At 46.6% G+C, this 19,152-nt stretch overlaps 1 protein-coding gene across 1 annotated transcript in view; it reads right to left on the minus strand.

The window, feature by feature from the left end:
- The window catches only part of LOC122907367 (cytospin-B-like), a 699,233-nt gene that overhangs the window by 488,615 nt on the left and 191,466 nt on the right, over window positions 1–19,152 (minus strand).

Here is a 19,152-nt window from a genome sequence, read left to right on the forward strand (position 1 = left end):
TTTAGGAATTATAGCCATTACTGTTACTGCTGCCACTGTGGGACTGGCCTTGCATCAGACTGTACAAACCACCCAATTTGTGCAAAAATGGCACGGGAATGCTATCAAGGCTTGGAATCAACAAACAGCCCTAGATCAAAGATTTCATGAAAGAGTCTCTGATTTAGAAGAAGCCATAATATATATAGGAGAGAAGATCTTGCAAATATAAGGCTTCACCTTCCGTGTGATTAGAATGTTTCTTCCGTGTTACTCCTACACCTATAATAAATCAGAAATACCGTGGAACAAGATTTCACCATATTACTAGTCATTATGGTGGTAATTTAACTGTGGATATTAAACAGCTTCAAGATACTATTCAGGGCATTCCTTGTGATCCTTACAATCAGTTCCAAGAGTGAGTTTCGCACAAAGGATTAATGATATTCTGTCTGATGTAAAACCCTTTGCTTGAATCAAAACACTCATGCTGGCATTATAGGTGGAATGATGATACTTTTTATTGACATAGTCTTTTTACGCTTAGTCCTCAGATGCTCACGAAAATCTTTCTGATGACCAATGGTTCAAGAACTTGCAAAATGGATTTTGCTGCTTCTGCATTAACAAAAGGGGAGGAAATGGAACCATCCCTCAGAATGATAGGCTGCTTAAAATATCCCTACTGAGAAATGGTACTGGTCACGCAAGCATGCTTGACGATGACCTTGAGAAAACCTGAAGTAGCAGCAGGCCTCCAGTGGAGAGGAGGATACACGTCCTTGAAGCCCAGCAGCTCAGGGTGGAACATCGCCTGTTTCCCTTTTCCATTGTCTCCCCTGCCTCATGAAAGCCTGCTGTTAGAATAATCCCTTTATGCGCACTTGCTCAGTCAAAAAGTCCTAGCTGCTGGGCCAGGCCAACCTACTCTGTTTACCTACAAGACTATGGTCGACACAGGACTCCCATTCCTTCTGGTTGACCTACAAGACCCATGACTAATGTATAACCTCCTCCTTTGTTGGTTGTGATCTTGTATCTAATAAATATGGGACTGAGGAGTTTTGGGGGGTGACAGTCCTTTCACCGTCGTCCCTGCTCCCTCCCTCTCCCATGTGACTTGTTTCTTCCTCATTCTTCTCCTGAGTGCCATGAGGAAGGGGCCCCCAAATGTCTGGCAGAGGGAAGAGATGCAAGGAGGGAGGCCTGGTGCTTGTGTGAAGTGGGATGTCACTCAGCGCTCAGGGAGCTGTCACACCGTCAAGGCAAAGCTGTCCTCCTGTGCCCTGAGCCACTACCTTTGATGCCAGACCCATACTCTAGGCCAGGAGTGTCTTTACATTGCCCTAGGGCTGTGAAGCAAGAAGATTTCGTGGGATCCCCAGTGGGAGAGGAGCAGCGCTTCCAATAGGCAAGGCCGAGTCTCCCCACTTTGCCCTCCCCAGGCCAGTGTTCTCCCAGGCCCATCCCCAAAACGGAAAACCTACTCTCACTCTTCAAGGGTCCGTCCTTCTAGCCCTACGCGCTCTGCTGGGCCATGGGAACCTGGAAACGATGGCATCTGGATTTCCATGCCAGCACCCATTCGGCCCCCAACTTTTGCCCACTTGACCCACAGAAGAGACTCAGGAGAGCTATGCAGAGAAACTAGAACAGGCTTTAATTAATGAAATGAACACTACCTAAAGGTTCTGCGAAGAACATGGGGAGAGGGGAGGGGAAACCTGTGGGCAGCGGCAGGAGTCCCAGGAGCTGTGGGACTGGAGGCCAAAGGGACACGGATCTCCATGTACTGTCCCAAGGCCCATGGCCCCTGGGATGACAGACGAGGCCTCAGGCCCCCACCTTCCTTAAAAATGGTGGGTCAGGGATTGGGAAGTTTTCCCAATGTTGGCTGGCAGGATGGGAGCCCGGTTTTGCTCCAGGACCAGGCTTGATTTGTGTCTCCCATTCCACACTAGTCTTGCAGCGGTGTCAACGGGAAGGAAGTGCAACACCGGCTACTTCTCCAGGAAGCTATTGGCTCAGCCGAGCCTCCGCCTCTTGGGCCCCAAGGAAGTGGGCTGTGATTTGGAGGAAAATGGCTTGTTGCACGGTGCAGCTCTTTTGCGTCCTCTCCGGCGCTGGGCAGGGAATGAGGGGGTCTTCGTAGCAAGGCTGCTCTGGGCCTTGCTGACCAGGGAGGTGGGGCCACTAGGAGGAAAGGCCAGGACCCCCCGTCCCTGCAGGCGGCCTTGCTGGCAGAGCTAATGCCATCTGATCTGGACCGCTTCTTGCTCAGGTGCCTGGGGATGTGACTGAAGGGAGGGGCACTCGGGGCTCCCGACACAGGCTGGTTCGTCGTGCTGGCTCCAGTGGTCCCCAACAGGGTGCTCTGGCGTGGGTGGCCCCCTGTGTTCGGGCCCTGGCTTGCCCTGGAGCCCTGCGGGCCACTTGGGGCCCTGCTCGTTGCTGCTGTGATGCAGAGAGCCCCAAACCTGGAGCACAGATCTGCAACAACATCTCCTCTCCCCAAATGTGGGGGTGCTGCCAAAAGCCCTATGCTGATGGGGACCGGCATTGTGCTGCCCCCTGGGGGGCGGGGCTGCTGGCTGTTGGGCCCAGCATGGGACACAGCGCCGGGCACCTGGGGGGCAGTTGCCAAGCCAGGGGCAGCAGCTGCGCCAGGGGCGAGTACAGCAGGGGAGGTAGCCGAACCTGGCTGGGTACTGGCACGTGTGCCTCGGGAGGCAGATGCGGGTAAGGGAACCACATAACCCGCCTGGGTGCCACTGCCCAAGGACAGCTGGACTACTGCTGTGCTCAGGGCCTGGAGTGGGTCTGGAGCCTGAGCTGCTGGCTGTCCATGCGGCGGAGAGCTGTGAAGGGGGCTGGCTCCGGGCCACTGCCCACCAACAGCCCCGAGTGGGGCCTGGGCAGTGGATCCCGGGTTGCCATTACCTCCGGGCAGCGCAGGCAGCCCTGTGGGGACTGTGACTGAGGCCATGTTGTCCCTGGACTGAATCGAGAGGGCCTGGGTAGATGCCAAGTTGCTCCCACTGCAGCCAGGGTGAGACCCCAAGAGGAGAGGCTGGGAAGAATGGGAGCAGTCCACGGAGGTGACCTGGGAGTCAGAGGCTGGCAGGGGAGCAGCCATTGCAGCAGGCAGGGCCAAGGCACTGGATGGGCTAGTTGGGCCACAGCTGCAGGTGGCCTCCGTGTCCCCTCGAAGAGCATCTTGAATGCGCTGGAGAGCAGCTGTCTTTTCCCGGTCAAGGTCCTCAGCAGTCACTCGAAACCCCGGCTGAGGGGGTGACGGCAGTCTCAGAGGCTCCCCTCGCCTGTGTGGCAGCAGACAAACCTTGCGTTTTGGGGGCCTGGAACAGTCAGCTGGGGATGAGTAGTTCCTCTGCGCTGCCTTCTGCCCCATGGTGGTATCGGCATCCTTTTCCGGCTGGTTCTTCTGGCAAAGTGCAGGCACTCCGGCAGGACACAAGGGGCTCTTTTGGCTGACTTTTTGGGGCACCACGGCATCCTTTTCCGGCTGGCTCTTCTGGCAAAGTGCAGGCACTCCGGCAGGACACAAGGGGCTCTTTTGGCTGACTTTTTGGGGCACCACGGCATCCTTTTCCGGCTGGCTCTTTTGGCAAAGTGCAGGCACTCTGGCAGGACACAAGGGGCTCTTTTGGCTGACTTTTTGGGGGGACCTCGGGGGCCGCAAGGCCTGACTTGTGGGCAGACCCCTCCTCCTCTGCACCGGGTAGCAGCCCCTGGTGGAACTGTAAGAACTGGTAATGGCATTTCGAGTGGGGCAGGAGCTCCTATGGGAGCTGGGGGACTTCTTATTGTATGGGTCTTCTGAGCTCTCTTTCCGGGGGACGGCTCTCAGCAGAGGCCCAGGCCTGGGCACAAAGGAAGAGAGGCCTCCATGGACCCACAGGGGCCTAAATGCCCCCTGTAGGTCCCCAGTGCTTTTAGGGTCCTTTCTGTGAGTCTCTATTTGGGCCAACCCTTTGTCGCTCTCTCTGGACTTTCTGCCTACCCGCTCTGCTGTGGAGGCATCATGGACATTCCTGGGTGCCGAGGGCTGCAGCCCAGTGACGAACCGCTTCTGCAGCACACAGGGGGTGACCGTGTCCACGATGGACTCGCAGTTGCGGCGGCAGGACACCTGTGATCCAGGAGCTGACAGCATCGCCTTCAGCCGGCAGCCCCACCTGCAGAAGGTGGTGAGGAGCCCTAGAAAAAGAAGACGCAGAGTCTCCAGGATCCCCGAGTACCTTCTGAAAGCTGCTAGGACTGAGCGCGGTTGCCACCTTGCGGGGTACTTGGAGGACCGCCTGCGAATGGAGCCTGGGGCGTGGACCGCCGGGTGAGCCCTGGGCGCCAAGAGTTGTCTGCTGCCACAGGGAGCCAGGTGGGGGCGGACCAGCCCTCCTGGCAGGTGCGGACCCCGCAGAGCCCACAGAGCCCGGGGCTGGGGGGAGCAGGACGGCCTGCTCAAGGAGATGCCCATAGAGCAGTTGGGTAAGACCAGACGCTGAGGTTAACGAACTAAGCTCGCAGTGCTCTCCTTCAGCTGCCAAGTCGTGGCCGAAGGCCTAGAGCACAATGAGGGACCTGTTGCCAGGACACAGCTTTAGAACCTGAGGAGTGAGCGCACGTGCAGGAACCCCTGTGCACTCACACAGCTTCTGTTGGGTCATCACCCAGGTCATGAATCAGGCCTGCAGAGGTGCTGTGGAGGGGTCAACTCCCTCGTTCCCCACACTTGGGGGGTTCACAGATCTCTTGGGCTTGAAGGCTGAATTGAGGAAGAGAAATGGGGGCGCAGTGGGTGCCAGCCATCTCCCTTCAACAGACGAATGGATAAGGAAGATGCGGTCCATATACATGATGGAGTATTGTGCCTCCATCAGAAAGGATGAATACCCAACTTTTGTAGCCACATGGACGGAACTGGAAGAGATTATGCTGAGTGAAATAAGTCAAGCAGAGACAGTCAATTATCATATGGTTTCACTTATTTGTGGAGCATAACAAATAGCATGGAGGGCAAAGGGAGTCAGAGAGGAGAAGGGAGTTGAGGGAAATTGGAAGGGGAGGTGAATCATGAGAGACTATGGACTCTGAAAAACAATCTGAGGGTTCTGAAGTGGTGGGTGGGTGGTTGGGGGAACCAGGTGGTGGGTATTGGAAAGGGCACGTATTGCATGGAGCACTGGGTGTGGTACAATGAATACTGTTACGCTGAAAATAAATTACAAAAATTTAAAAAAATAAAATAAAATAAAACCAAAGCCAGAAAATGACAAGGGTTGATAAGAAATTGAAACCCTTGTGCATTGATGGCAGGAATGTAAACTGCTGGAGCCCTGTGGGAAATAGTTTGGCATTTCCTTAAAAAAAATTAACATAGAATTATGATACAATTCAGCAACTCCACTCATGGGTATATACTCCAAAAAACTGAAAGTAAAAACTCAACCACTGTTATATACCAATGTTCATAGCAGTATTATTACCCATAGCCAAAAGGGAGAAATAATCCAGATGTCCATCAACAGATGAATGGATGAGCAAAATGTGGATTTTATTGTTATTATTCAGCCCTAAAAAGGCATAAAATTCTGGGATATACAACATGAATGAATCACAAAGTGAAATAAGCCAGTCACAAAAGGACAAATATTATGTAATTCCATTTATATGAAATACCTAAAATAGTCAAAATCAGAGAGACAGAAAGTGGAATGGTGGTTGTTAAGGGCAAAAGGGAGGCGGACTAGGGAGTTAGAGTTTAATGGATACAGAGTGTCAGTTTGGGAAGATGAGAAATTTCTAGAGATGGATGGTGGTATGGGTTGCACACCAGCGTGGATGTACTTAATGTCGCTGAATCGTACACTGAAAAATGATTAAGATGGTAAATTCTATGATGTGTATATTTTGCCACACACAAAAAAGAGCCTCCACATACCGTTCTATGTCCAAAGATGGAGAAGAATCCACCAGAGTTCTTCAACACTGGGTCTGCATGTTGAGTTGGAAGAAGTAACCCATTCCCGCCGATGTGGGGTGCTCTCCATCATGATGAACTACATTGTGTGTTCTGGTCCTGAAGCACCAGAGACAGAAATTTCTAAGGGGGGATGACAGTTGTAGAAGCCACTCTCAGACTTGAGATTTCCAAGGAAACCCAAGGAACAGAAGGACCCTTAAGTCAGGTGACTCGGGCTTCTCGTGTTGCGGAAGCAAAGTGAGATACGGTAAGAGGAAAGGAATTTGCTCAGTCGCAGGGCTTCCAAACCACCAGAAACACAAATATATCGGTATTTCTTGACTACTGAACACTGACTATAAACAATAAAGGAAAGGTGAAGCTTTCCTATTTGCAACTTCCCTTCCAAATCTCCCCTTAAACTTAACTGTTAGCTGGTGACAAAATCGAGGAACAGGTAGGAGGAATGCATGAATAGAAAACCTTACGAGCAAACCCCAGGTCTAAGTGACAGCTGTGGGTGTGGGCTTTTTCAAGTGGAGGAACATTCATGGGCGTGACTTTAAATGTGTATATAGAATAGAGCCATTGCAAGAGTAAGAACCTTTCTAGATCTACAGATGGAATTAAATGAATGATGTTACGAGCCCACAATGAAGGGACACACACGACGTTGTGCCTTTCCACAACGTCAGCTTTGTTCAGCATTAGAGCGCGGTGAACATAATGATCAAGCAGGTTCAGGGGTCCAAAGTCAATGATATTTTGCCACGTGATTCACTTGGCTTCTTAGGCAGCACAGAGAGCAGAACCTAAGACAAGTCATGCAACAAACAGGATAACAGAGGGGGTTAACAGACCAAAAGCGAAGTCAGTCTACGGTCATGCAGTTGAGATCAGGTTTCAGTCCAGTCCCGGTCGGGTCTTAGCACTTAACTGATTATTTTGTTCAAACAGTGAAGGATCTCGGTTCTGTTTAGAGATCAATGGTGCAGAACCTTTGGCAGCGGCTGCCTTTTTTTTTTTTTTCATTTTTAAGATTTTATTTATTTATTTGAGAGAGGGAGAAAGCAGGAGCAGAGGGGAGAGGCAGAGAAAGAGGTAGAAGCAGACTCCCCGCTCAGCAGGACCCCAGAATCATGACTGAGCTGAAGCCAGACACTTAACCAACTGAGCCACCCAGGTGCCCCAGCAGTTGCCTTTTCTAAGTGGTCAGACACTAAGGGAACATGTCTGAAGAGTCTGACAGTTTACTGCAAAATTCCTCCCTTTTAAAGGGGATTTCATCAGTCTTGGGCAGCTGCAGAGCTCCTCTGGGGTGTCAGCTGAGGCTCGTGTCTGCAATATCTTGTAGCTGCGGTACCCTTGCTTGAAACGAGTGACTCCATCTTGCTCTCTACAAATGACCGCAGCTGAGAGTCCTGGTTTGGGGGTCAGAGAGATGCATTTTAAATCTGAGCTCTGCCACCGAGGCAGCAACTGTTAGTTGCCCCTGAAGATCCATCTTTATCTTCTGATATGGAACTAGAACCCCCAATTATTGTACATTTATTTTTTTCCAGAGAAGCGAGACTCTGGGTCATGGCACAGTTCAACACAGAACCCCACGTTGTCCTGAGCCCACCAAAACATGGCCTCATCTAAATGTCGGCGCAGCTTCACCCTTCCCTCAAATGCCGGGAAAACTCTATTCTACCCTTCCTTTACATCGTCATCCCCATTGGTGCTCAGGTGTGCGGTCGTGGGAGATGACTGCCTGATTTGGTTGAACTGCAGGTTCATCCTTGGTGGCTTGAGATGTCTGCACCACAATGGTATGTTCTGACACTTCCCTGCCCAGGGGCTTTGTCCCATGCCAAGCCTGCAATGCTTATATTACACAGTTGAGAGGGTGTGGGTTTGCACTCCCTGCTCACAGGCATCCCCTGAAACTCTCACCCGTGGCTTTCCTCCTCTCCTTTCCCAAGTCCTCCTGCTCTGCAGGGACTGAAAGCTGCAGGGTGCCCAGCTTCCTCCCTCCCACCACCAGACCCTGGGCTCCACTCTTGGAATGGTTTAGAACAGAAGCTCTTACCGCAGACCCCAAGAGTGCTGTGTCTCTCTCTCCTACCCCTCCAGACTCTACCTAGGTGATCACAGCATGCAGGGGTCACATATGGAAATGAACTCCCTAGAGCAGGAGAATGGCTCCCTCTGAAGTTGGGCAATAGGCTCTCTACCGGCACCTGCAGAGAGCAGGGGGACATTCTGCGAGTCAGAGCACGAGCTTCGGGGAGATGGAGATGATGCTCAAAGCAAGCTGCCGGAGGTCGGAGGTTAGTGGAGCGAAGCCACCAGACTTGAGCTTCCTCCAAAACATGTGCTCCTGTATGAACGGTCCCTGGGCACTCGGGGTCTATCCTCAATTGCCCTGAATTCCTGTGGGGGTGCTGCTGAGGTCCTTTTCTTGCAAAGCACTGCATCCTTCAACCAGCTGGGAGCAGGTGCCACTGTAGGTGCTGTAACAGCAACGATGGAGGGAGAAGTGAGATGGGGCGGCAAGAAAATGGGCCTCTGAGCAGGGCTTGGCGATTTTTTTCTGTAGTCGGTCCGACAGCAAATATCTTGGGCGTTGAGGGCCATCTGGGCTCTTTTGTAACTACTCGTTTGCTTTTACGAAGTGAAAGCAGCCTTCAAAAGAAAGCGGTGTCTTACTAAAACTTTATTTACAAAAATAAGCAATGGATGGACTGGATTTGGCTCAGGCTCCTGAGTGGCCAAAGCCACCTTGGAATCATCCAGATCTGAGTTTGAATTCTGGCTCTGCTGCAGATTGTCTATAGAGCCCAGGCGAGGCCTTCCTGAGCCCTAACTGCCCCATCTGTATAATTAGAATGATGATGCGTGAAATGGTTGTGAGATAGCGCCTAAAGGATGTCTTGCCCATAATAGGTCTCCAATAACAGGTATATGTATTAATGCCAGTATGACAATTTAGAAGCAATTAAGTCTGCAAGGGCTGGATCAGTCAGGGAAGACTTCCTGGAGGAGGAGAATCTGGAGCTGAGTCCTAAAGCAAAGGTAGGAGATGGATAGAAAAGCTGGAAAGACACTCTAGGATGCTTATTAGTGCAAGTGGGGTCCCAGTCACACTGAAGTCCCCTCTCCCTCTGACTCTGCGAACATAGAATCTCAGATCCCTGACTCCTCTGCTACAGCGTCCTTCTCAAGGGCAACAACAGGATCTAATCTTCCATGCACCTGCCCCAGGGCCTAGAACAGGGGCTAGACCTTCAATATAAATAAACAACAAAAGCTTTGCAATGATGGCGGCAATCCTGAATGATTTCTATAGGCCTGATTCTGTTCTATGCACCTCAAATATACTATTTTTTTTTAATTTTTAAAGATTTTTATTTATTTATTTGAGAGAGAGAGAGAATGAGAGAGAGAGCATGAGAGGAAAGAGGTCAGCAGGAAAAGCAGACTCCCCGCCGAGCAGACTCAATCCCAGGACTCCAGGATCATGACCTGAGCCTAAGGCAGTTGCTTAACCAACTGAGCCATCCAGGCGCCCCTCAAATATATTATTTTTAAACATACAACCATCCTATGAGATAGGTGATATTTTCATTTTACAGATGCCCCTCATCAAAGGCAAATATTTTACCCAAGGACAAAGACTGGGTTGGAGTAGGAATCCAGATCACTAATGTTCTCAAACCTACATTCTTCCCGGTATGACGTGCCATCATTTATTAAGATTTTATTTATTTATTAAAGAGATGGAGAGAGAACGCAAGTAGGCAGAGCTGCAGGCAGAGGGAGAGGGAGAAGCAGGCTTCCCGCTGAGCAGGGAGCTCAATGTGGGGCTCGATCCCAGGATGCCGGGATCATGACCTGAGCCGAAGGCAGCTGCTTACCCAATTGAGCCACCCAGGCACCCCAAGGTGCCATTTTTTATCTTGTGTAGGACTTGTGGGCCATATTACTGTGATGGGAAGAACGGGGAGGGGCATGTGGGAGAGTGGGTTCTGAAACTGTTGGATTGTGCTGGGTGAAAGATAAGCCCGCAATAATGAGACTTTTCCCCACTTGGGGACTTTCATCCACAAGTCAACACCCAGCACTATGGCCAGTCCTAATTGACTATTGGGATGGAACTTGGCCTAGAGAAATGAGGAGGATATTGGCAGAACTTCCTGGACACAGTATCAAGGAAAAGTCAGAAGGATTAAAGTATGGACATTGGAACTGATTTACCACATAAGACCCGAGAACCCATCAGGGGAGACTCTGCCTTTGTGAAGGCCACCAACATCTCTGAGATACTCAGTGATGACACACCTCTGTTGGCCTGGCGTGGACAGTGAGAAAGGTGCTACTATCAATGGGAATGACAGGATTCCAGAATGACAATGGCCAGGCAACTGCATTTAATTATCAAAGGAAGGTGAGTGTAATTAATGGGTTGCGAGCAAGGCTGAACTATCCATCAAGTTTCTTGATCCACAGGAATTTATCCGGAGAAATGGCTACTGGATCATAGTGTTACCAGTGGGGAAAAGATGAGGACAACTGAGCAGGGCACCCTTATTTATATAATTAGAAGAGAATTCACGAGCTCATGAGCAGGCTAATGCCAGCTGTCATCATGGAAACCACATTCCTACTCAGGGGAAAGTTTCCAGGGGAATGTCGGCTCTCAGGATCAGAGCTCATTGTTTGAAAGGAAAGACGGGTCCCCTTAAGGAAGGACTTTGCAATACACCCTAATTCTATATATTAAAAATTTCCTCATTCCCCCAAGTACACTTGAGATCATATTCCAGAGTAACTATCCACCAGGATAGAAGAAAGACCCAGAATTTCCAAGGACTGTGTGACATGGGATCTCAGACAAGGCTGATTGAAACCAGAGGACATCACACCCTCCTCTGCCTAGAATAAAGGCTTATGGTGGCCAAATGATAATCAAGTCCAAGCTCAAATCTAGCGGATGATGGGCCTGTGAGTTTTCAGACTGACTCTGTGGCCACGAGGGGGGGATTGTGATAATGCAACAGATACAGTAGACACCTGGCCACACCCTTTACTACCTGTACACTCTAACCAGATAGCTTCCTATTGCAAACATCAGTGAGTTTGTGTCTATGGTCTTTCTTTAGCAGCTGGCCTATGCATGGACAAGTTTGGATTTGCTAAAGAGATAATTCCAGGTCAGAGAAATGGGAATATCAGAATGTATTATGTCATGTTAGAGGCTCTATCAGCAGAACTATGTTCCCTAAGAGGTCCCATGTTTCATGTAAAACATGAAATGAATTAGTGAGAAGGCCACTGGATTATTGGGAATTTGAATGGTGGCCCAGAATTTGTGATAGGAGATGCAGTTATGGAATTGGGCTCCCTAGTGTTAATGGTGATAACAGGATTCTAGAATAGCAGAGCCCTTGGAACAGCCCTAAATTGTCAGAGACATATACCTATGGTTTATGTAGGAATATGTAGGACCCATAGGTATATGTAGGAATGGCTAATGATGATTATGTTCTTGGAGTGAGATAGATGGACAGTGTTGTGGACTGAATGCTTGTGTCTGCCCAAAATTCATATATTGGAATCCTAACCCCACCGTGTGATGACGTTATTAGGAAGTAGGGCCTTTGGGTGGTGATTAGGTCATCAGAGCGCCCTCATGTGTGGAACTAATGCCCTTATAAAAGAGACCCCATAGAGCTCTCTTGCCTCGACTGTCTTGTGTGGACACAGAGAGAATGTAGCCATCTATGAACAGGAATTAGGCCCTCAGTAGACATAGACTCTGCCAGTACCCCTGATCTTGCACTTTCCAGTCTCCATAACTGTGAGAAATAAGGTTTTGTTGTTGTTGTTCAAGTCATCAGTTCTACGTTGTTTTTGTTATAGCAGCATAAAGAGACTAAGACAGGCAGAAAACAAGGTATTGTTTGACTCACATAATCAAAAGATCAAGATCAGATATCAGAAGGCTGATGTCACTACCATAATAGAAAAGTTATGACCTTTCATCTGTTTCCAAACCTGAGAGAGTTCTAAGATCTGAGCCTAGGAATTGAAAAGGAGGCCAAATCTTGAGAAACCTTGAAATGCCACAACAAATATATATAGTGGCTGTTCTCCCAATCCTTTCTCCAAATAGGCCTTTAGTCATTGATGAGGCATCATCAGTATGGATTTCCCTAGAATATGGCAGAACCTTCACATTGCTCCCTGACTTGTAGAGTGAGAGTCATTAATTTTTTTTAAAAAGTGGGGAGGTGGGGAAGAAAAGCCAACTGGAAGTTTCTGAAACTACTCCCAACCCTTGGCTGAGAAAATAAATCAAGCCATAGTACATCCTGGGTGGAATGACAGATTACTATCTCCCCTTAGAGATTTAAAGAATGGGTAGTTGTTCCCATTCTACTTTCTATTTCACTCATGGGCATATGACCCTGTAGAACCCAGATGGATCATGTTGAATGATGGTGGACTACTATGTATTTAACTGAGAAGTAGTCCTAATTTTAGTTGCCCTTCCAGATGAACATAACCTCTGATAATTGGTATGTGGTTATAGATTTAGCAAATTCACTGTTTTTGAATTACATTAAGAATGAGGCTCAAGGCCTGGGTGGCTTAGTGGGTTAAAGCCTCTGCCTTCGGCTCAGGTCATGATCTCGAGGTCCTGGGATTGAGGCCCACGTTGGGCTCTCTGCCGGCGGGGAGCCTTCTTCTCCATCTCTCTCTGCCTGCCTCTCTCCCTACTTGTGATTTCTCTCTCTGCCAAATAAATAAATAAAAATCTTTTTAAAAAAACAAAGAATGAGGCTCAAAAGCAGTCTGCATTCATATGGGATGGAGAACAGCACAAACTCAGTCTTGTCCAGTCCTTGTTAATTCTACCGCTGGCAGTCGCTTGGCCACAGTTCCCCAGTAAAACAGAACTGAGAGAGAGAGAGAGATATTTTTTTATAAAGGACTGGCTCATGTGATGTAGGAGGCTGTTGGCAAGCTGGAGACCCAGGAAAGCCAGAGTGTGATTCAGTCTGAGTCCAAAGGCTTGAGATCCAGAACTGATCGTACAAAATCCAGTCTGAGAGCAGGAGACCATGAGATGAGATGTCCAAGCTTGAGCTGTGAGGCAGAAAAAAGGGGGTGAAAATTCCTCCTTCCCCCACCTTTTGTTCTCTTCACACCCTCAACAATTGTATGGTCCCCACTCACACTGGAACAGGCAATCTACTTTGCTGAGTCCACCAATTCAAATACCAATCTCATCCAGAAACACTGTCATAGACATACCCAGAAAGAACGCCTACTATGGGCACTTCACGGCTAGTCAAGTTGACCCATAAAACTAACCATCACACTCAGTATCAAAATAGTCCAAGCAATGGTGTCCAACAAAAATATAAAAATACGTAATTTTAGTAACCACACTGAAAAAAAGTAAAAAAGCAAGGGAAGTTAATAATATATGTATTGACTTACTAAACATATCTAAAATATTATCAATTGCCATATATAATCAATATAATGATATTAATAATATATTTTATGTTACTTTTTCATAACAAATCTTCAAAATCTGGTGTATATTTTATGGTTATAGCATATCTTAATTAACCACATTTCAAAGGCTGAAAAGTTACGTGGAGCTAGTGGCTACCACGGACACTGCAGATCTTAAGAACCCTTCACTGTGGGGACATTCTGCAGAACATCACACTAGGACGCTATACTGATGACATCATATGACCAGACCCAGTGAACAAGAAATGGCAGGTATTCTAGATGCCCTGGTAAGACAGATACCATGGCAGAAGGTGGGATATAAGCTCTACAAAGATTCAGGGACCTGCCACATCAGTGAAATTTTTAAACGTGTTAGATATTTATGTAGAAAATAATTTAATTCACCAAAAGAGAGGTCTGGCCTCAGTTCTTGGCTGGTAGGCAGTCATCTCTAGGCTGTTGGAAAGTCATGCCAGATAGATATGTTGTATTATAACTAGGGCCAGCCATATTGTAACAGTGTGATTCGGGGTGGGACCTTTGGGTCATGTGATGTCAGTATGACCTGTCGAGGGGCTGCAGACAGAGGTTAGTTGCAAAGGCAACTGTTTGTGGGATGGAGTCCCAATCCTTCGAACACTAGCCTAGGGTCAACTTCTCTGGTTGGCATTACTCCATGCATGCTGTCATGTATCAATGCCAGGAGAGTAGAGCTCTCTCGACTCCATGGGGAGAGGACAACTGGAGGCTCTGTGTTTTGTACTTGCCCGGATTCTGCCTTATGCATTTCTTCCCTTGGCTGACCCTAACCTGTATCTTTTAGCATTTAGAAACTATAGCTGTGAAGGTAACAGCTATTTGTAAGTTTTGCAAGTCTTTCTAACAAATTATCGAAACTAAAGGTGATCTTGGAGACCCCCAAAAGGGTATCATAAGTGAGGTGATCATGTGCAGACACAGGGGGTGACTTTCATGTTATCATTAAGTGTTGATTTATCTTTGTCTACATATTTACCACTTTCTTTGTTCTGTATGTCTTGTAGCTCAGACTTTCCATCTGTTATCACTTTCTGTAAATTCTTTGGCAAATTCAGGTCTGCTAGTGACATTTTTTTCCTTCTGTTTTCATTTGAAAATGTCTTATTTTGTGTCATCTTTGAAATATATGGGTACAGGTTTTCAGGTGGCTAGTTATTTTTACCAGCACACTGAAGATTTAATTCCATAGTCATCTGGCTTCCACTGTAGCTGTTGAAAATATCGGATCCCTAAGTGTCACTCCTTTGAAGGTGATCTGTTTCCCCAACCCCCAGGTTTTTTTTTTAAGATTTTATTTATTTATTTGAGAGAGGGAACTCACACAAGGCGGGGGCGGGGGGATAGACAGAGGGAGAAGGAGAAGCAGGCTCCCCACTGAGCAGAGAGCCCAATGTGGGGCTGGATTCCAGGACCCTGGGATCATGATCTGAGCTGAAGGCAGATGCCCAGCTGACTGAACCACCCAGGCACCCCGAACCCCCAGCTATTTTTAATAATTTTTTGTTGGGCTCCTGGGTGGCTCAGTAGGTTAAGCGTCTGGCCTTTGGCTCAGGTCATGATCCCAGGATCCTGAAATCGAGTGCTACATCAGGCTCCCCACTCAGTGTGGAGTTGGTGTCTACCTTTCCCTCTGCCCCTCTCTCCCCACTCATGTACACATACTCTCTCTCAAATAAATAAAATCTTTTTTTTAAAAAATAATTTTTTGTTTATTTCCTGAAGTTTCATTGTAATAGTCTTTTTTTTAAAAAGATTTTATTTATTTATTTGACACAGAGAGCGATCACAAGTAGGCAGAGAGACAAGGGGAAGCAGGATCCCTGCTGAGCAGAGTGGACCCAGGACCCTGAGATCATGATCCTAGCCAAAGGCAGAGGCTTAATCCACTGAGCCACCCAGGTGCCCTCATTATAATAGTCTTGGTGTGTATTTCCTTTTGTTTAGAGTTCATAGTGATTTTTTTTTAAGAGAAAGTGTGTGAGCAGGGGTGTGAGAGAACAAGCAGAGGGAGAGGGGGAGAGAAAATCTTAAGGAGGCTCCATTCCCAGGGTGGAGCCCAATGAGGGCCTCGATCTCACAACCCTGAGATCATGATCTGAGCTGAAATCAAGACTAGGACACTTAACCAACCAAGCCACCCAGAAACCCCTCAGAGTGATTCTTAAATCCATAGGCTGTTTTCTGTCTTCACTTCAGGAAAATTGTCAGCCATTAATGTTTCAAATATTTCCTCTGCTACATTCTCTCTTCTCTCCTTCTGGGACTCTGATCAACATACGGTAGACCTTATCACTCTTTTCTTCTCTATGACTCTCACCTTCACCGCATGCTTCCTTCTGGATATTTTCTTCTGACCTGCCTTCCATTTTACAAATTCTCTCTGTTATAACTCTGCCTATAGAGCCAATGATTTAGTTCTTAGTTTCAGTTATTTTTCTTTTTCAGTTCTAGAATTTCTGGTTGCTTCTTTTTCATATACATTCTGTCAGTTTGTATAATTTTCAGTTCTCTGCCCAAATTTCCAATGTTCTTTTTTATAACCTTGGTCGTAATAGACATAATTATATTCAAATCTATGATCAATAAGTCCACGATCTAGAGCTCCCATGTCACTATTTCTATTGTTTATCATTTTTCCTGGCTTTTGTTCCCAGCATCTTATCTCCTCATGCACCTGATATCTGTGATCGTGTGCCAGACATTATGTTTGAACAATCATTTGTGGAAATAATTTGAGATGTTGGGTGGTATTAGCTTGTTCCATGTGGATTTTCATTTGCTTCCACCAGGCACCCAGGGCACTAGGAATCAGGATTTGCTTGATGTATTGCTGGGATTAGGATTTCCTGAGTCGTACAGAGGACTGGAAGCTGGGTTGCAATCCCTGTAAAGGGCTGGTTTACTTCTGATGTAGCTTTTTCAGAATCCTGATCCAAAGCAAGCCGGGGGCTCCAAGTTTTGTCCTAATGTCTGTGACATTATCAGAAGTCTCACTCAGCTAGCTTCTCCATCTCTTTTCCCTGAACAGGGATGCTCCCAGAAAAGCGGCCCTAAATGGGGACTTAATTCACTGGATTTTGTTTCTCTTCTCTCTCTCCATCTGATAATTCTTCATTGGCTTCTTACTGCCTCAATGGCTTGCAGTTTGGTTTTAGCTTTTCTTTTTCCGTTTTCCACAGCAGGTGGTTAGTCCAAATGACCTGCTTTACAGTTATTAGAAAATGGTTTACGATGCGGAGAAAGGGGAACCCTCCTCCACCGTTGGTGGGAATGCAAGCTGGTGCAACCACTCTGGAAAACAGCATGGAGGTTCCTCAAAATGTTGAAAATAGAATTTCCCTATGACCCAGCAATTGCACTACTGGGTATTTACCCTAAAGATACAAACGTAGTGATCCAAAGGGGCACGTGCACCCGAATGTTTATAGCAGCAATGTCCACAATAGCCAAACTATGGAAAGAACCTAGATGTCCATCAACAGATGAATGGATCAAGAAGAAGTGGTATATATACACAATGGAATACTATGCAGCCATCAAAAGAAACGAAATCTTGCCATTTGCGACAACATGGATGGAACTAGAGCGTATCATGCTTAGCGAAATAAGTCAAGCGGAGAAAGACAACTATCGTATGATCTCCCTGATATGAGGAAGTGGTGATGCAACATGGGGGCTTAAGTGGGTAGGAGAAGAATCCATGAAAGAAGATGGGATTGGGAGGGAGACAAACCATAAGTGACTCTTAATCTCACAAAACAAACTGAGGGTTGCTGGGGGGAGGGGGGTTGGGAGAAGGGGGTGGGGTTACGGACATTGGGGATGTATGTGCTTTGGTGAGTGCTGTGAAGTGTGTAAACCTGGCGATTCACAGACTTGTACCCCTGGGGATAAAAATATATGTTTATAAACAATAAAAAATTAAAAAAAAAAGAAAATGGTTTATGAGAGGGAGATATATGCAAGGGGACTGCCAAAGGAGCCGTAAGACTGAAGGAAAAGGCCAACTAGTCCAGCTTAACAAGAAGTGGCTTATCAAGGGGACTTAGGGACAGAAGTGTGTCTTGGGCAGCTGTAAGACAAATGGATTTCCACAACCCCATTGCCAGTGAAAACTGCTTTTATAGTTTTAGAGGCTGGGAAGTACATGCCTATAGACCACCTGGGAAGAAATATTTGAGAATAGTTGTGTCATAGTCTTACCTCCAGAGCAGATCAAAGATGTTATACCCCTGGGGTGTATGTAAGGAAGTCTTTGTTATGCCTTTTTAAGGGATTATTGTCATATCTCCTACTTGTTTGGGGTTCCTTTGATGGGAAAAATGTTAACTAAGCTCCCATTTATCTGCCCTGATTAGACACTATAGAAGAAATAAATTACATTAAGCCCCAATTGCTTTTAGCTTTGATTAAAACTAAACTCAGAGGCCACAATTTTTCTTAGAGATAAATTTTACAAAGCTATGGATGCAAATGCTTTTGAGAATGGGAAACACTGGTTTAAGAATTAACCTTTGAGTGTTGATGAGAAATGTAAGTTACAGCAATACACATTCTGAGACTTGTCATAAATCTGAGTTTGGTTTTGGCTGCTTACTAATAAGATACGGGAGCTTTTTTTCCCCCTGTAGTGTCAAAAGATTTATTTGAATAATTTCCTTGAGGTTATGAATGTTTGATATAGACAGCCGCATTTGTTAGAATGTTTGCTATAGAATTTTTTGTACAATTTGTAAAAAGTGTTTGTTATAGGAAATTACTTTTATTCACTGGCTTTGTGATAATTACCTGGCTGATTTTATCTCACTGATTTGTTGTAAATGATACAACTGGTATAAAAAGATCATGAGGGGGCCCCCTGGGTAGCATAGCCAGTCAAGTATCTAACTCCTGGTTTTGCTCAGGTGGGGATCTCCTGGTGCTTGAGATCAAGCCCTATGTCTGGCTTGGTGCTTTATGTGGAGTCTGCTTGAGACTCTCCCTCTCTCCCTTTGCCCTGTTCTCCCTAAAATAAATAAATAAATCTTTAAAAAAAGGACTGTGTGGATTCCCTTAAAATTAGGAATATAATGGGCATGTGGGTGAATCAGTCAGTTAAGCAACTGCCTTTGGGTTAGGTAACCATCCTATGGCTGTGGGATCAAGTCCTGCATAGGGTTCCCTGATCTGCGGGGAGTCTGTTTCTCCCTCTGCTTCTTCCCCACCCCAGTTTGTGCACATGTGTTCCATATCTCTCTCAAAAATAAATAAATGAATAAAAATAAATAAACTAACTTTAAAAAATTGGGACTATCATCAAAGGAATTCCTTCCAGTGAAAATTCATTTTGTTTTATGTGTATATTAAGGTGGCTTTCACAAATTAATTTAGAAATGCAATGCAGAATATCTGGTTTGCCACAACTGCGTATTCAGGCGAATGGAATACTCTCGCTTATTTTTATATTCTTGTTTTATTTTAATTTTATTCATCTGTGGATCATCAAGTTCCTGTAGATTAAATGGTAGTGTAATAGTACACTTAACGCTTCCCTAAGCGTATAAACACTTTAATGGGTGATGATTCAGAAGGCGTCTGAACTGCTAGGTATCATGCATTGCCTTCTATTTTCCCAATAAATAGACACCCCATGC

This window comes from Neovison vison, chromosome 5, assembly GCF_020171115.1.
Source record: "Neovison vison isolate M4711 chromosome 5, ASM_NN_V1, whole genome shotgun sequence".
Taxonomy (NCBI): Eukaryota; Metazoa; Chordata; class Mammalia; order Carnivora; family Mustelidae; genus Neogale; species Neogale vison.